The following is a 15,032-nucleotide window of genomic DNA, read 5'->3' as shown; positions in this document are numbered from 1 at the left end:
TTTCTTTTGTAATATTCGAAGTGAGGTTGAACTGTTAATCACACTATAATTATCAGAAGTCTGAGATTTGTTAGAGTTCTGTTGCTTCGTAGTGGTTTCAAAATTACTGCTGTGGTGTAATTTTTTCCCAAGTGGCCTCCTTTCGCATTACGAGAAGGAGGCTAAACATTTTCTTCTCTGTGTGGCCTAATATTTTCCCTGTCCGACGGGGTTTTCTCTTCCCAACAGGCCAATTTAATTGCACTGCCTGTGTATAAACCAATTTTGTTTCAGATTTTTCTGAATTTAGAGTGTATCTCTCAAGTGCTATTTCTGTTAAAACCATTGAAAGTTAAGTGTTGAACAAAAAATAAATGTAAATAAAAATTTAATGTGTACTTGTAAAGAAAGTTAGTGGAGCCAAATTATCTTCTGTTAAGGATGCTCAAAATGTGCTTTTTCTTAGTTGTTTTAAGCATACTTTATTATATTTTTTCCTTAATCTGAACAATTTTGGCATATTGTGAAGTTTTTTGAACCAATTTGCGAAGATCTATTCAAAATTGATTCGATAAATAAAAATTCATTTTGAAATCAGATCATAGATGTTTTATTATTATCGAAGTAAAATTCTGCAGATTAACTTTCAACTTTGTTTTGAAAAGCACTCTGAAAGTTTCTTTTGGACTTCTTTCCGTTCTCTTGGCAAATACATGACAGAATTATTTTTTGAAAAAGCTGATGTCTTTTGCTTATAATAACGACTGATCAAACTGTAGCCGTTCGCTGTAAAGAGCACGTTTCCCAGTATTACTTTTAAAGTGTCCTATTTTTTCTTTAATTGGGTCAATCTCCGCTAGAAGATCAGACATTGCTTTTCTGTTATTTAACAATTCCTTCATCTTATCTTTAGTTAAAAGCTCTTCTTCGTAATGAGCGCTTTTATTGTCAAGGGTTTTATAAGAACCCAATTCTTCTTTTGTAATTTTCTGATTCATTGTTTGACTTCTCTATCTTCCGTATGTGAAAATTCTTCGGCATCCTTTGCTTTTGAGGTTTGTAAGATTTTTTTTTGGGCTTCATTTTCAGTCGATGTAAATTGTTTAAAGTAGCAGATAAATTCTTTCCGGTGTTGATGGCTGAATGTTGAACCACGTATGAATGAAATACTAGCAGTGGACAAATTAAATGGAATCCTTCAAGGTACTGCTATACACGAAATCATGCTTTAGAAGTCTGCGCTCAGAAAGTACCTGCTGTATTAAAAATTATAGGCTACGAAACGTGACTTGAAGAATCATACGAGTTATGTAGAATGCAGATTGAGAGTTTAGTCCTGATAAATAAACAGTCTATACAGATGATTGGAAATCATAAAAATTTAGGTGGATTTACTCTAAAGTATTTTATTCCTGGACCTTGGATTAGTTATAAACAGTACTTGTGTCAAAACAGATTAAAATATATGGATTCCCTGTTTAAGAAAGGAATTTCTCTCTGACAGTATGCAGTCTGTATCATAGCTGGAATAGCGAGGTGTTGCGTCTTCAGGAAGACAAAATCTGTTATTCTTCAATTTTTACTGAAAATGTGTGTTTAAATTTTGTTACTTAGATAACCCTATTTTTAACTCTTTTTATATGAAAATGAAACCAAATACAGACAAAGAAATAAAATTGCATTCCTTACCTTAGTGCAGTTATGCGCAACTTTAACTTACTGGGAGTCAATTTTGAGTTTATAAAATTTTGGCTAGCTACAATTACCTAGTGCACTTTTAATATTTTAGTTATAAATGCGTTACACAAAGTATAAAAATGTGTGGTATAAGATGTTAAGGAAAAGGTATACTCCTTGTATTATTTACAAAAAATTCAGCAAGATGGAAGTTAAATACAGGGAAATCATATTTTAATCTGAAATTTAACACTGCATTTCTTCTGTGAGGTTTTTGTCCCTCTGGTACATGTTATGGCTAAATCCATGCAGTCGTTGGGATGTTGATTTGTTATCCTGTATCTAAACATATATATTAACAAGTTCATTGTTGAAAATCCTCTTTCACATTTTTAAGCAGATCGGAATCAGAAATTTATCTTTTTAAAAGTTTAACAGTTCATGATTTTTCTGATCTAGGACTATTCAAATGGCTTTTTGTGATATTCTTGATCTTAATTAGGATGAAAATCAGTTTTTTCCATTTCTAGATCAATAGAATTGTTATTTAACATATTCGCAATCATTTACCATTTTTCTTAAATACTAGTATTATGTAATGGGTTTGAAGTGAATGAAGTAGTTGGCCTAATTTTAAATACACTCAAAACATCTAATTTAGAAACTAATTTAAGTTCGATGAGATTTTCCAAATGATTGTTTCAGTTTTCTTATATTTCATGCTTTAGTTCTCCAGATTTTCAAAGTGGCGAAACGTGCATTACATTATGGTAAAAATGTATATTCCTTATATTTGTGTAATATTTTCACAAAATTAATTTTGATTTAAAATGAATTTATAATACCCTTTAATTCAAAGACTTTAGTTCTCCCCCCCCTCCCTCAAGTTTAAGATTTAGCTATTATGTCTGTAAGAATGGCTAAATCATAGAACCAGGTATGTTGAATAATTTCTTCATAAGTTTCGTTTCTGGATTTTTAAAATTCTTCTATGAAACTTTTGTAACCGAAGCTGGGATGGAACCCTGGCAGCCAGACAGAATATCCCTTCCCTGAGTGAAAATTTCTATCATTTCTTTGAAAGTGACCTTATAATATTTCAGAATAAACCCTCGTAACACTAATAAATGTATATAGAATTTTTAATGTTTATATAATGCGTGTTTGGTTCATACAATATTTTGAGCTTTTATATTACTATTTCTGTATGTGAATTAACACACTTTAATATAGAACACCTGCTTCAAGGCTAAAAGTAAAGCATTTGAATTATGTTTTACCTTTCGTCTGTTTTTGAGACGCAGATTCTTTTCTACAATTTACGGAATTTCTCGGTATTGGACATCTCGCATAGCTGACAAAATTTCATTCCTATGTTTAGGTTTTATAGTACAATAAGTCGAGCATCCCTACATTAGTATATGACTTTGATTCCTTCGAAAGAAAAAGGAGTATCTTGGTTTTCTTGAATTTTTGGTAAAAATTTTAGTTTGTAGGTAATTGTAATAGCTCTTCCACGAAATTGCATTTAAATTTTTTGCCACATTTCAAAATGCTGTATATTTCAATGGCATTTGATGTGTTTTGGCTTGCTGTATTAAATTTGCTGTATTAAATCGAACCCGGGCAGCTAGACAATATGTTTTTTCCCTGAGTGAAATATTGCTATAATTTCATTCAAGTGACCTGGTAATATTTCATTATAATTTCTTGTACATTGGACTAAGCTGTCCTCTCTCTTGGATGAGAGTACCTAAGTAAAGAACTCAAAATTAGAAACGGTTCTTACATTAAAATTCGGAATGAAATATTTCTTTTATGGTATATGACTTTTGTTTCCAAGATGTTCTTCGAAGTCTGTTCTTAGAGTGGTGTTTTTGTGCCCTTTTTTTAAAATAAAATCTTTAAAAGTATATATGTATAGCTTTTTTAATATTAATGTATTGCGAGTTTGATCCTTACTCTATTTTGATCTGTTATGTCACTAATTCTGTGTGTGAATTAAGATAGTTTAATATATAACACCTGCTTCAAAGCTAACAGTAAAGTTTATTTTGTTTATTTGTGATTTAAAATTACCGACTTATTGTCTTTTGGTGCCATCATTCTACCAGTGCTGAAATTATTTACTCTTCTCGAATATCATTATCCCTTTTATTGTGTGTATCCGTAATAACTGTCTAAATTTTTTTCTTTCGTTATTCATGTTGTACCCATACATTAAAAACCCCTTTCGCTTACTGTACTTCTGTCGTATTAGGAAAATCATTTGCTTTTCTATCGACTGCAGTCATGATTTTAGTAACAGTGTAGCACATTGCTCGAGTTTAAAACAAAAAAGGGTACTTTTGAACTTTTATGTATTAAGAAACAGTATTAGATATTTCTCTTTGTGTATAATTATTCTTTAATATCAAAGTAGTTAAAATCTAATGACTCTTTTTTTCCCTTTTTGTCCTCTTCTAGTATAATTTGTCATCATTTTTGTGCACTCTTGGAATGCAGAACATGAGATCCTGACAGAAAAGGAACGGAGAAATAATGCAGAGCAAAAGGACATCTGTGGCTGGTAATTCTTGTTTTATATCAACTTTATTTCCACTAGAAATGCTTGAATGTTATAATTTGTATGTCTCTTTTCACATGTTGCTTTATATTGGAGCTTTACTAGTTATTTATTTTACATGAACGCTTCAAATTATGTGTTAATGTTTAGGGTAGCATTTATGCGTTAATTTCGTAGGTTTTGAATTCCATTTTGAATTGTCTGAATTGGTGTTTTCTTTTGTAATATTCGAAGTGAGGTTGAACTGTTAATCACACTATAATTATCAGAAGTCTGAGATTTGTTAGAGTTCTGTTGCTTCGTAGTGGTTTCAAAATTACTGCTGTGGTGTAATTTTTTCCCAAGTGGCCTCCTTTCGCATTACGAGAAGGAGGCTAAACATTTTCTTCTCTGTGTGGCCTAATATTTTCCCTGTCCGACGGGGTTTTCTCTTCCCAACAGGCCAATTTAATTGCACTGCCTGTGTATAAACCAATTTTGTTTCAGATTTTTCTGAATTTAGAGTGTATCTCTCAAGTGCTATTTCTGTTAAAACCATTGAAAGTTAAGTGTTGAACAAAAAATAAATGTAAATAAAAATTTAATGTGTACTTGTAAAGAAAGTTAGTGGAGCCAAATTATCTTCTGTTAAGGATGCTCAAAATGTGCTTTTTCTTAGTTGTTTTAAGCATACTTTATTATATTTTTTCCTTAATCTGAACAATTTTGGCATATTGTGAAGTTTTTTGAACCAATTTGCGAAGATCTATTCAAAATTGATTCGATAAATAAAAATTCATTTTGAAATCAGATCATAGATGTTTTATTATTATCGAAGTAAAATTCTGCAGATTAACTTTCAACTTTGAAAGTTAATCTGCAGAATTTGAAAAGCACTCTGAAAGTTTCTTTTGGACTTCTTTCCGTTCTCTTGGCAAATACATGACAGAATTATTTTTTGAAAAAGCTGATGTCTTTTGCTTATAATAACGACTGATCAAACTGTAGCCGTTCGCTGTAAAGAGCACATGTTTCCCAGTATTACTTTTAAAGTGTCCTATTTTTTCTTTAATTGGGTCAATCTCCGCTAGAAGATCAGACATTGCTTTTCTGTTATTTAACAATTCCTTCATCTTATCTTTAGTTAAAAGCTCTTCTTCGTAATGAGCGCTTTTATTGTCAAGGGTTTTATAAGAACCCAATTCTTCTTTTGTAATTTTCTGATTCATTGTTTGACTTCTCTATCTTCCGTATGTGAAAATTCTTCGGCATCCTTTGCTTTTGAGGTTTGTAAGATTTTTTTTGGGCTTCATTTTCAGTCGATGTAAATTGTTTAAAGTAGCAGATAAATTCTTTCCGGTGTTGATGGCTGAATGTTGAACCACGTATGAATGAAATACTAGCAGTGGACAAATTAAATGGAATCCTTCAAGGTACTGCTATACACGAAATCATGCTTTAGAAGTCTGCGCTCAGAAAGTACCTGCTGTATTAAAAATTATAGGCTACGAAACGTGACTTGAAGAATCATACGAGTTATGTAGAATGCAGATTGAGAGTTTAGTCCTGATAAATAAACAGTCTATACAGATGATTGGAAATCATAAAAATTTAGGTGGATTTACTTTAAAGTATTTTATTCCTGGACCTTGGATTAGTTATAAACAGTACTTGTGTCAAAACAGATTAAAGTATATGGATTCCCTGTTTAAGAAAGGAATTTCTCTCTGACAGTATGCAGTCTGTATCATAGCTGGAATAGCGAGGTGTTGCGTCTTCAGGAAGACAAAATCTGTTATTCTGCAATTTTTACTGAAAATGTGTGTTTAAATTTTGTTACTTAGATAACCCTATTTTTAACTCTTTTTATATGAAAATGAAACCAAATACAGACAAAGAAATAAAATTGCATTCCTTACCTTAGTGCAGTTATGCGCAACTTTAACTTACTGGGAGTCAATTTTGAGTTTATAAAATTTTGGCTAGCTACAATTACCTAGTGCACTTTTAATATTTTAGTTATAAATGCGTTACACAAAGTATAAAAATGTGTGGTATAAGATGTTAAGGAAAAGGTATACTCCTTGTATTATTTACAAAAAATTCAGCAAGATGGAAGTTAAATACAGGGAAATCATATTTTAATCTGAAATTTAACACTGCATTTCTTCTGTGAGGTTTTTGTCCCTCTGGTACATGTTATGGCTAAATCCATGCAGTCGTTGGGATGTTGATTTGTTATCCTGTATCTAAACATATATATTAACAAGTTCATTGTTGAAAATCCTCTTTCACATTTTTAAGCAGATCGGAATCAGAAATTTATCTTTTTAAAAGTTTAACAGTTCATGATTTTTCTGATCTAGGACTATTCAAATGGCTTTTTGTGATATTCTTGATCTTAATTAGGATGAAAATCAGTTTTTTCCATTTCTAGATCAATAGAATTGTTATTTAACATATTCGCAATCATTTACCATTTTTCTTAAATACTAGTATTATGTAATGGGTTTGAAGTGAATGAAGTAGTTGGCCTAATTTTAAATACACTCAAAACATCTAATTTAGAAACTAATTTAAGTTCGATGAGATTTTCCAAATGATTGTTTCAGTTTTCTTATATTTCATGCTTTAGTTCTCCAGATTTTCAAAGTGGCGAAACGTGCATTACATTATGGTAAAAATGTATATTCCTTATATTTGTGTAATATTTTCACAAAATTAATTTTGATTTAAAATGAATTTATAATACCCTTTAATTCAAAGACTTTAGTTCTCCCCCCCTCCCTCAAGTTTAAGATTTAGCTATTATGTCTGTAAGAATGGCTAAATCATAGAACCAGGTATGTTCAATAATTTCTTCATAAGTTTCATTTCTGGATTTTTAAAATTCTTCTATGAAACTTTTGTAACCGAAGCTGGGATGGAACCCTGGCAGCCAGACAGAATATCCCTTCCCTGAGTGAAAATTTCTATCATTTCTTTGAAAGTGACCTTATAATATTTCAGAATAAACCCTCGTAACACTAATAAATGTATATAGAATTTTTAATGTTTATATAATGCGTGTTTGGTTCATACAATATTTTGAGATTTTATATTACTAAATCTGTATGTGAATTAACACACTTTAATATAGAACACCTGCTTCAAGGCTAAAAGTAAAGCATTTGAATTATATTTTACCTTTCGTCTGTTTTTGAGACGCAGATTCTTTTCTACAATTTACGGAATTTCTCGGTATTGGACATCTCGCATAGCTGACAAAATTTCATTCCTATGTTTAGGTTTTATAGTACAATAAGTCGAGCATCCCTACATTAGTATATGACTTTGATTCCTTCGAAAGAAAAAGGAGTATCTTGGTTTTCTTGAATTTTTGGTAAAAATTTTAGTTTGTAGGTAATTGTAATAGCTCTTCCACGAAATTGCATTTAAATTTTTTGCCACATTTCAAAATGCTGTATATTTCAATGGCATTTGATGTGTTTTGACTTGCTGTATTAAATTTGCTGTATTAAATCGAACCCAGGCAGCTAGACAATATGTTTTTTCCCTGAGTGAAATATTGCTATAATTTCATTCAAGTGACCTGGTAATATTTCATTATAATTTCTGGTACATTGGACTAAGCTGTCCTCTCTCTTGGATGAGAGTACCTAAGTAAAGAACTCAAAATTAGAAACGGTTCTTACATTAAAATTCGGAATGAAATATTTCTTTTATGGTATATGACTTTTGTTTCCAAGATGTTCTTCGAAGTCTGTTCTTAGAGTGGTTTTTTTGTGCCCTTTTTTTAAAATAAAATCTTTAAAAGTATATATGTATAGCTTTTTTAATATTAATATATTGCGAGTTTGATCCTTACTCTATTTTGATCTGTTATGTCACTAATTCTGTGTGTGAATTAAGATAGTTTAATATATAACACCTGCTTCAAAGCTAACAGTAAAGTTTATTTTGTTTATTTGTGATTTAAAATTACCGACTTATTGTCTTTTGGTGCCATCATTCTACCAGTGCTGAAATTATTTACTCTTCTCGAATATCATTTTCCCTTTTATTGTGTGTATCCGTAATAACTGTCTAAATTTTTTTCTTTCGTTATTCATGTTGTACCCATACATTAAAAACCCCTTTCGCTTACTGTACTTCTGTCGTATTAGGAAAATCATTTGCTTTTCTATCGACTGCAGTCATGATTTTAGTAACAGTGTAGCACATTGCTCGAGTTTAAAACAAAAAAGGGTACTTTTGAACTTTTATGTATTAAGAAACAGTATTAGATATTTCTCTTTGTGTATAATTATTCTTTAATATCAAAGTAGTTAAAATCTAATGACTCCTTTTTTCCCTTTTTGGCCTCTTCTAGTATAATTTGTCATCATTTTTGTGCACTCTTGGAATGCAGAACATGAGATCCTGACAGAAAAGGAACGGAGAAATAATGCAGAGCAAAAGGACATCTGTGGCTGGTAATTCTTGTTTTATATCAACTTTATTTCCACTAGAAATGCTTGAATGTTATAATTTGTACGTCTCTTTTCACATGTTGCTTTATATTGGAGCTTTACTAGTTATTTATTTTACATGAACGCTTCAAATTATGTTTTAATGTTTAGGGTAGCATATATGCGTTAATTTCGTAGGTTTTGAATTCCATTTTGAATTGTCTGAATTGGTGTTTTCTTTTGTAATATTCGAAGTGAGGTTGAACTGTTAATCACACTATAATTATCAGAAGTCTGAGATTTGTTAGAGTTCTGTTTCTTCGTAGTGGTTTCAAAATTACTGCTGTGGTGTAATTTTTTCCCAAGTGGCCTCCTTTCGCATTACGAGAAGGAGGCTAAACATTTTCTTCTCTGTGTGGCCTAATATTTTCCCTGTCCGACGGGGTTTTCTCTTCCCAACAGGCCAATTTAATTGCACTGCCTGTGTATAAACCAATTTTGTTTCAGATTTTTCTGAATTTAGAGTGTATCTCTCAAGTGCTATTTCTGTTAAAACCATTGAAAGTTAAGTGTTGAACAAAAAATAAATGTAAATAAAAATTTAATGTGTACTTGTAAAGAAAGTTAGTGGAGCCAAATTATCTTCTGTTAAGGATGCTCAAAATGTGCTTTTTCTTAGTTGTTTTAAGCATACTTTATTATATTTTTTCCTTAATCTGAACAATTTTGGCATATTGTGAAGTTTTTTGAACCAATTTGCGAAGATCTATTCAAAATTGATTCGATAAATAAAAATTCATTTTGAAATCAGATCATAGATGTTTTATTATTATCGAAGTAAAATTCTGCAGATTAACTTTCAACTTTGAAAGTTAATCTGCAGAATTTGAAAAGCACTCTGAAAGTTTCTTTTGGACTTCTTTCCGTTCTCTTGGCAAATACATGACAGAATTATTTTTTGAAAAAGCTGATGTCTTTTGCTTATAATAACGACTGATCAAACTGTAGCCGTTCGTTGTAAAGAGCACATGTTTCCCAGTATTACTTTTAAAGTGTCCTATTTTTTCTTTAATTGGGTCAATCTCCGCTAGAAGATCAGACATTGCTTTTCTGTTATTTAACAATTCCTTCATCTTATCTTTAGTTAAAAGCTCTTCTTCGTAATGAGCGCTTTTATTGTCAAGGGTTTTATAAGAACCCAATTCTTCTTTTGTAATTTTCTGATTCATTGTTTGACTTCTCTATCTTCCGTATGTGAAAATTCTTCGGCATCCTTTGCTTTTGAGGTTTGTAAGATTTTTTTTTGGGCTTCATTTTCAGTCGATGTAAATTGTTTAAAGTAGCAGATAAATTCTTTCCGGTGTTGATGGCTGAATGTTGAACCACGTATGAATGAAATACTAGCAGTGGACAAATTAAATGGAATCCTTCAAGGTACTGCTATACACGAAATCATGCTTTAGAAGTCTGCGCTCAGAAAGTACCTGCTGTATTAAAAATTATAGGCTACGAAACGTGACTTGAAGAATCATACGAGTTATGTAGAATGCAGATTGAGAGTTTAGTCCTGATAAATAAACAGTCTATACAGATGATTGGAAATCATAAAAATTTAGGTGGATTTACTCTAAAGTATTTTATTCCTGGACCTTGGATTAGTTATAAACAGTACTTGTGTCAAAACAGATTAAAGTCTATGGATTCCCTGTTTAAGAAAGGAATTTCTCTCTGACAGTATGCAGTCTGTATCATAGCTGGAATAGCGAGGTGTTGCGTCTTCAGGAAGACAAAATCTGTTATTCTGCAATTTTTACTGAAAATGTGTGTTTAAATTTTGTTACTTAGATAACCCTAGTTTTAACTCTTTTTATATGAAAATGAAACCAAATACAGACAAAGAAATAAAATTGCATTCCTTACCTTAGTGCAGTTATGCGCAACTTTAACTTACTGGGAGTCAATTTTGAGTTTATAAAATTTTGGCTAGCTACAATTACCTAGTGCACTTTTAATATTTTAGTTATAAATGCGTTACACAAAGTATAAAAATGTGTGGTATAAGATGTTAAGGAAAAGGTATACTCCTTGTATTATTTACAAAAAATTCAGCAAGATGGAAGTTAAATACAGGGAAATCATATTTTAATCTGAAATTTAACACTGCATTTCTTCTGTGAGGTGTTTGTCCCTCTGGTACATGTTATGGCTAAATCCATGCAGTCGTTGGGATGTTGATTTGTTATCCTGTATCTAAACATATATATTAACAAGTTCATTGTTGAAAATCCTCTTTCACATTTTTAAGCAGATCGGAATCAGAAATTTATCTTTTTAAAAGTTTAACAGTTCATGATTTTTCTGATCTAGGACTATTCAAATGGCTTTTTGTGATATTCTTGATCTTAATTAGGATGAAAATCAGTTTTTTCCATTTCTAGATCAATAGAATTGTTATTTAACATATTCGCAATCATTTACCATTTTTCTTAAATACTAGTATTATGTAATGGGTTTGAAGTGAATGAAGTAGTTGGCCTAATTTTAAATACACTCAAAACATCTAATTTAGAAACTAATTTAAGTTCGATGAGATTTTCCAAATGATTGTTTCAGTTTTCTTATATTTCATGCTTTAGTTCTCCAGATTTTCAAAGTGGCGAAACGTGCATTACATTATGGTAAAAATGTATATTCCTTATATTTGTGTAATATTTTCACAAAATTAATTTTGATTTAAAATGAATTTATAATACCCTTTAATTCAAAGACTTTAGTTCTCCCCCCCTCCCTCAAGTTTAAGATTTAGCTATTATGTCTGTAAGAATGGCTAAATCATAGAACCAGGTATGTTGAATAATTTCTTCATAAGTTTCGTTTCTGGATTTTTAAAATTCTTCTATGAAACTTTTGTAACCGAAGCTGGGATGGAACCCTGGCAGCCAGACAGAATATCCCTTCCCTGAGTGAAAATTTCTATCATTTCTTTGAAAGTGACCTTATAATATTTCAGAATAAACCCTCGTAACACTGATAAATGTATATAGAATTTTTAATGTTTATATAATGAGTGTTTGGTTCATACAATATTTTGAGCTTTTATATTACTATTTCTGTATGTGAATTAACACACTTTAATATAGAACACCTGCTTCAAGGCTAAAAGTAAAGCATTTGAATTATGTTTTACCTTTCGTCTGTTTTTGAGACGCAGATTCTTTTCTACAATTTACGGAATTTCTCGGTATTGGACATCTCGCATAGCTGACAAAATTTCATTCCTATGTTTAGGTTTTATAGTACCATAAGTCGAGCATCCCTACATTAGTATATGACTTTGATTCCTTCGAAAGAAAAAGGAGTATCTTAGTTTTCTTGAATTTTTGGTCATAATTTTAGTTTGTAGGTAATTGCAATAGCTCTTCCACGAAATTGCATTTAAATTTTTTGCTACATCTCAAAATGCTGTGTCTTTCAATGGCATTTGATGTGTTTTGGTTACCTGTATTAAAGCTGGGCTCGAACCCGGGCTGTTAGACAATGTGTTCTTTCCCTGAGTGAAATATTGCTATAATTTCATTCAAGTGACCTGGTAATATTTCATTATAATTTCTTGTACATTGGACTAAGCTGTCCTCTCTCTTGGATGAGAGTACCTAAGTAAAGAACTCAAAATTAGAAACGGTTCTTACGTTAAAATTCGGAATGAAATATTTCTTTTATGGTATATGACTTTTGTTTCCAAGATGTTCTTCGAAGTCTGTTCTTAGAGTGGTGTTTTTGTGCCCTTTTTTTAAAATAAAATCTTTAAAAGTATATATGTATAGCTTTTTTAATATTAATATATTGCGAGTTTGATCCTTACTCTATTTCGATCTGTTATGTCACTAATTCTGTGTGTGAATTAAGATAGTTTAATATATAACACCTGCTTCAAAGCTAACAGTAAAGTTTATTTTGTTTATTTGTGATTTAAAATTACCGACTTATTGTCTTTTGGTGCCATCATTCTACCAGTGCTGAAATTATTTACTCTTCTCGAATATCATTATCCCTTTTATTGTGTGTATCCGTAATAACTGTCTAAATTTTTTTCTTTCGTTTTTCATGTTGTACCCATACATTAAAAACCCCTTTCGCTTACTGTACTTCTGTCGTATTAGGAAAATCATTTGCTTTTCTATCGACTGCAGTCATGATTTTAGTAACAGTGTAGCACATTGCTCGAGTTTAAAACAAAAAAGGGTACTTTTGAACTTTTATGTATTAAGAAACAGTATTAGATATTTCTCTTTGTGTAGAATTATTCTTTAATATCAAAGTAGTTAAAATCTAATGACTCCTTTTTTCCCTTTTTGGCCTCTTCTAGTATAATTTGTCATCATTTTTGTGCACTCTTGGAATGCAGAACATGAGATCCTGACAGAAAAGGAACGGAGAAATAATGCAGAGCAAAAGGACATCTGTGGCTGGTAATTCTTGTTTTATATCAACTTTATTTCCACTAGAAATGCTTGAATGTTATAATTTGTACGTCTCTTTTCACATGTTGCTTTATATTGGAGCTTTACTAGTTATTTATTTTACATGAACGCTTCAAATTATGTTTTAATGTTTAGGGTAGCATGCGTTAATTTCGTAGGTTTTGAATTCCATTTTGAATTGTCTGAATTGGTGTTTTCTTTTGTAATATTCGAAGTGAGGTTGAACTGTTAATCACACTATAATTATCAGAAGTCTGAGATTTGTTAGAGTTCTGTTGCTTCGTAGCGGTTTCAAAATTACTGCTGTGGTGTAATTTTTTCCCAAGTGGCCTTTCGCATTACGAGAAGGAGGCTAAACATTTTCTTCTCTGTGTGGCCTAATATTTTCCCTGTCCGACGGGGTTTTCTCTTCCCAACAGGCCAATTTAATTGCACTGCCTGTGTATAAACCAATTTTGTTTCAGATTTTTCTGAATTTAGAGTGTATCTCTCAAGTGCTATTTCTGTTAAAACCATTGAAAGTTAAGTGTTGAACAAAAAATAAATGTAAATAAAAATTTAATGTGTACTTGTAAAGAAAGTTAGTGGAGCCAAATTATCTTCTGTTAAGGATGCTCAAAATGTGCTTTTTCTTAGTTGTTTTAAGCATACTTTATTATCTTTTTTCCTTAATCTGAACAATTTTGGCATATTGTGAAGTTTTTTGAACCAATTTGCGAAGATCTATTCAAAATTGATTCGATAAATAAAAATTCATTTTGAAATCAGATCATAGATGTTTTATTATTATCGAAGTAAAATTCTGCAGATTAACTTTCAACTTTGTTTTGAAAAGCACTCTGAAAGTTTCTTTTCGACTTCTTTCCGTTCTCTTGGCAAATACATGACAGAATTATTTTTTGAAAAAGCTGATGTCTTTTGCTTATAATAACGACTGATCAAACTGTAGCCGTTCGCTGTAAAGAGCACATGTTTCCCAGTATTACTTTTAAAGTGTCCTATTTTTTCTTTAATTGGGTCAATCTCCGCTAGAAGATCAGACATTGCTTTTCTGTTATTTAACAATTCCTTCATCTTATCTTTAGTTAAAAGCTCTTCTTCGTAATGAGCGCTTTTATTGTCAAGGGTTTTATAAGAACCCAATTCTTCTTTTGTAATTTTCTGATTCATTGTTTGACTTCTCTATCTTCCGTATGTAAAAATTCTTCGGCATCCTCTGCTTTTGAGGTTTGTAAGATTTTTTTTTGGGCTTCATTTTCAGTCGATGTAAATTGTTTAAAGTAGCAGATAAATTCTTTCCGGTGTTGATGGCTGAATGTTGAACCACGTATGAATGAAATACTAGCAGTGGACAAATTAAATGGAATCCTTTAAGGTATTGCTATACGCGAAATCATGCTTTACAAGTCTGCGTTCAGAAAGTACCTGCTGTATTAAAAATTATAGGCTACGAAACGTGACTTGAAGAATTATATGAGGTATGTAGAATACAGATTGAGAGTTTAGTCCTGATAAATAAACAGTCTATACAGATGATTGGAAATCATAAAAATTTAGGTGGATTTACTATAAAGTATTTTATTCCTGGACCATGGATTAGTTATAAACAGTACTTGTGTCAAAACAGATTAAAGTATGTGGATTCCCTGTTTAAGAAAGGAATTTCTCTCTGACAGTATGCAGTCTGTATCATAGCTGGAATAGCGAGGTGTTGCGTCTTCAGGAAGACAAAATCTGTTATTCTGCAATTTTTACTGAAAATGTGTGTTTAAATTTTGTTACTTAGATAACCCTATTTTTAACTCTTTTTATATGAAAATGAAACCAAATACAGACAAAGAAATAAAATTGCATTCCTTACCTTAGTGCAGTTATGCGCAACTTTAACTTACTGGGAGT

At 31.1% G+C, this 15,032-nt stretch overlaps 1 long non-coding RNA gene across 1 annotated transcript in view; it reads left to right on the top strand.

Annotated features, from left to right (window-relative positions):
- The window catches only part of LOC146992786 (uncharacterized), a 56,905-nt gene extending 43,789 nt beyond the window's left edge, over positions 1–13,116 (top strand). The window contains exons 10-12 of the long non-coding RNA XR_015038976.1: positions 4,123–4,225; positions 8,574–8,676; positions 13,019–13,116. This is a non-coding gene — a long non-coding RNA (uncharacterized LOC146992786). The remainder of the gene's footprint in view (positions 1–4,122; positions 4,226–8,573; positions 8,677–13,018) is intronic.
- Positions 13,117–15,032: the final 1,916 nt, after the last annotated feature.

Source organism: Stegodyphus dumicola, chromosome X2 (assembly GCF_044657685.1).
Source record: "Stegodyphus dumicola isolate Sdum_Otavi_A_Nest chromosome X2, ASM4465768v1".
NCBI lineage: Eukaryota > Metazoa > Arthropoda > Arachnida > Araneae > Eresidae > Stegodyphus > Stegodyphus dumicola.
The sequence above is the reverse complement of the archived record's forward strand: the minus strand, read 5'-3'. Positions and strand labels throughout refer to the sequence as shown.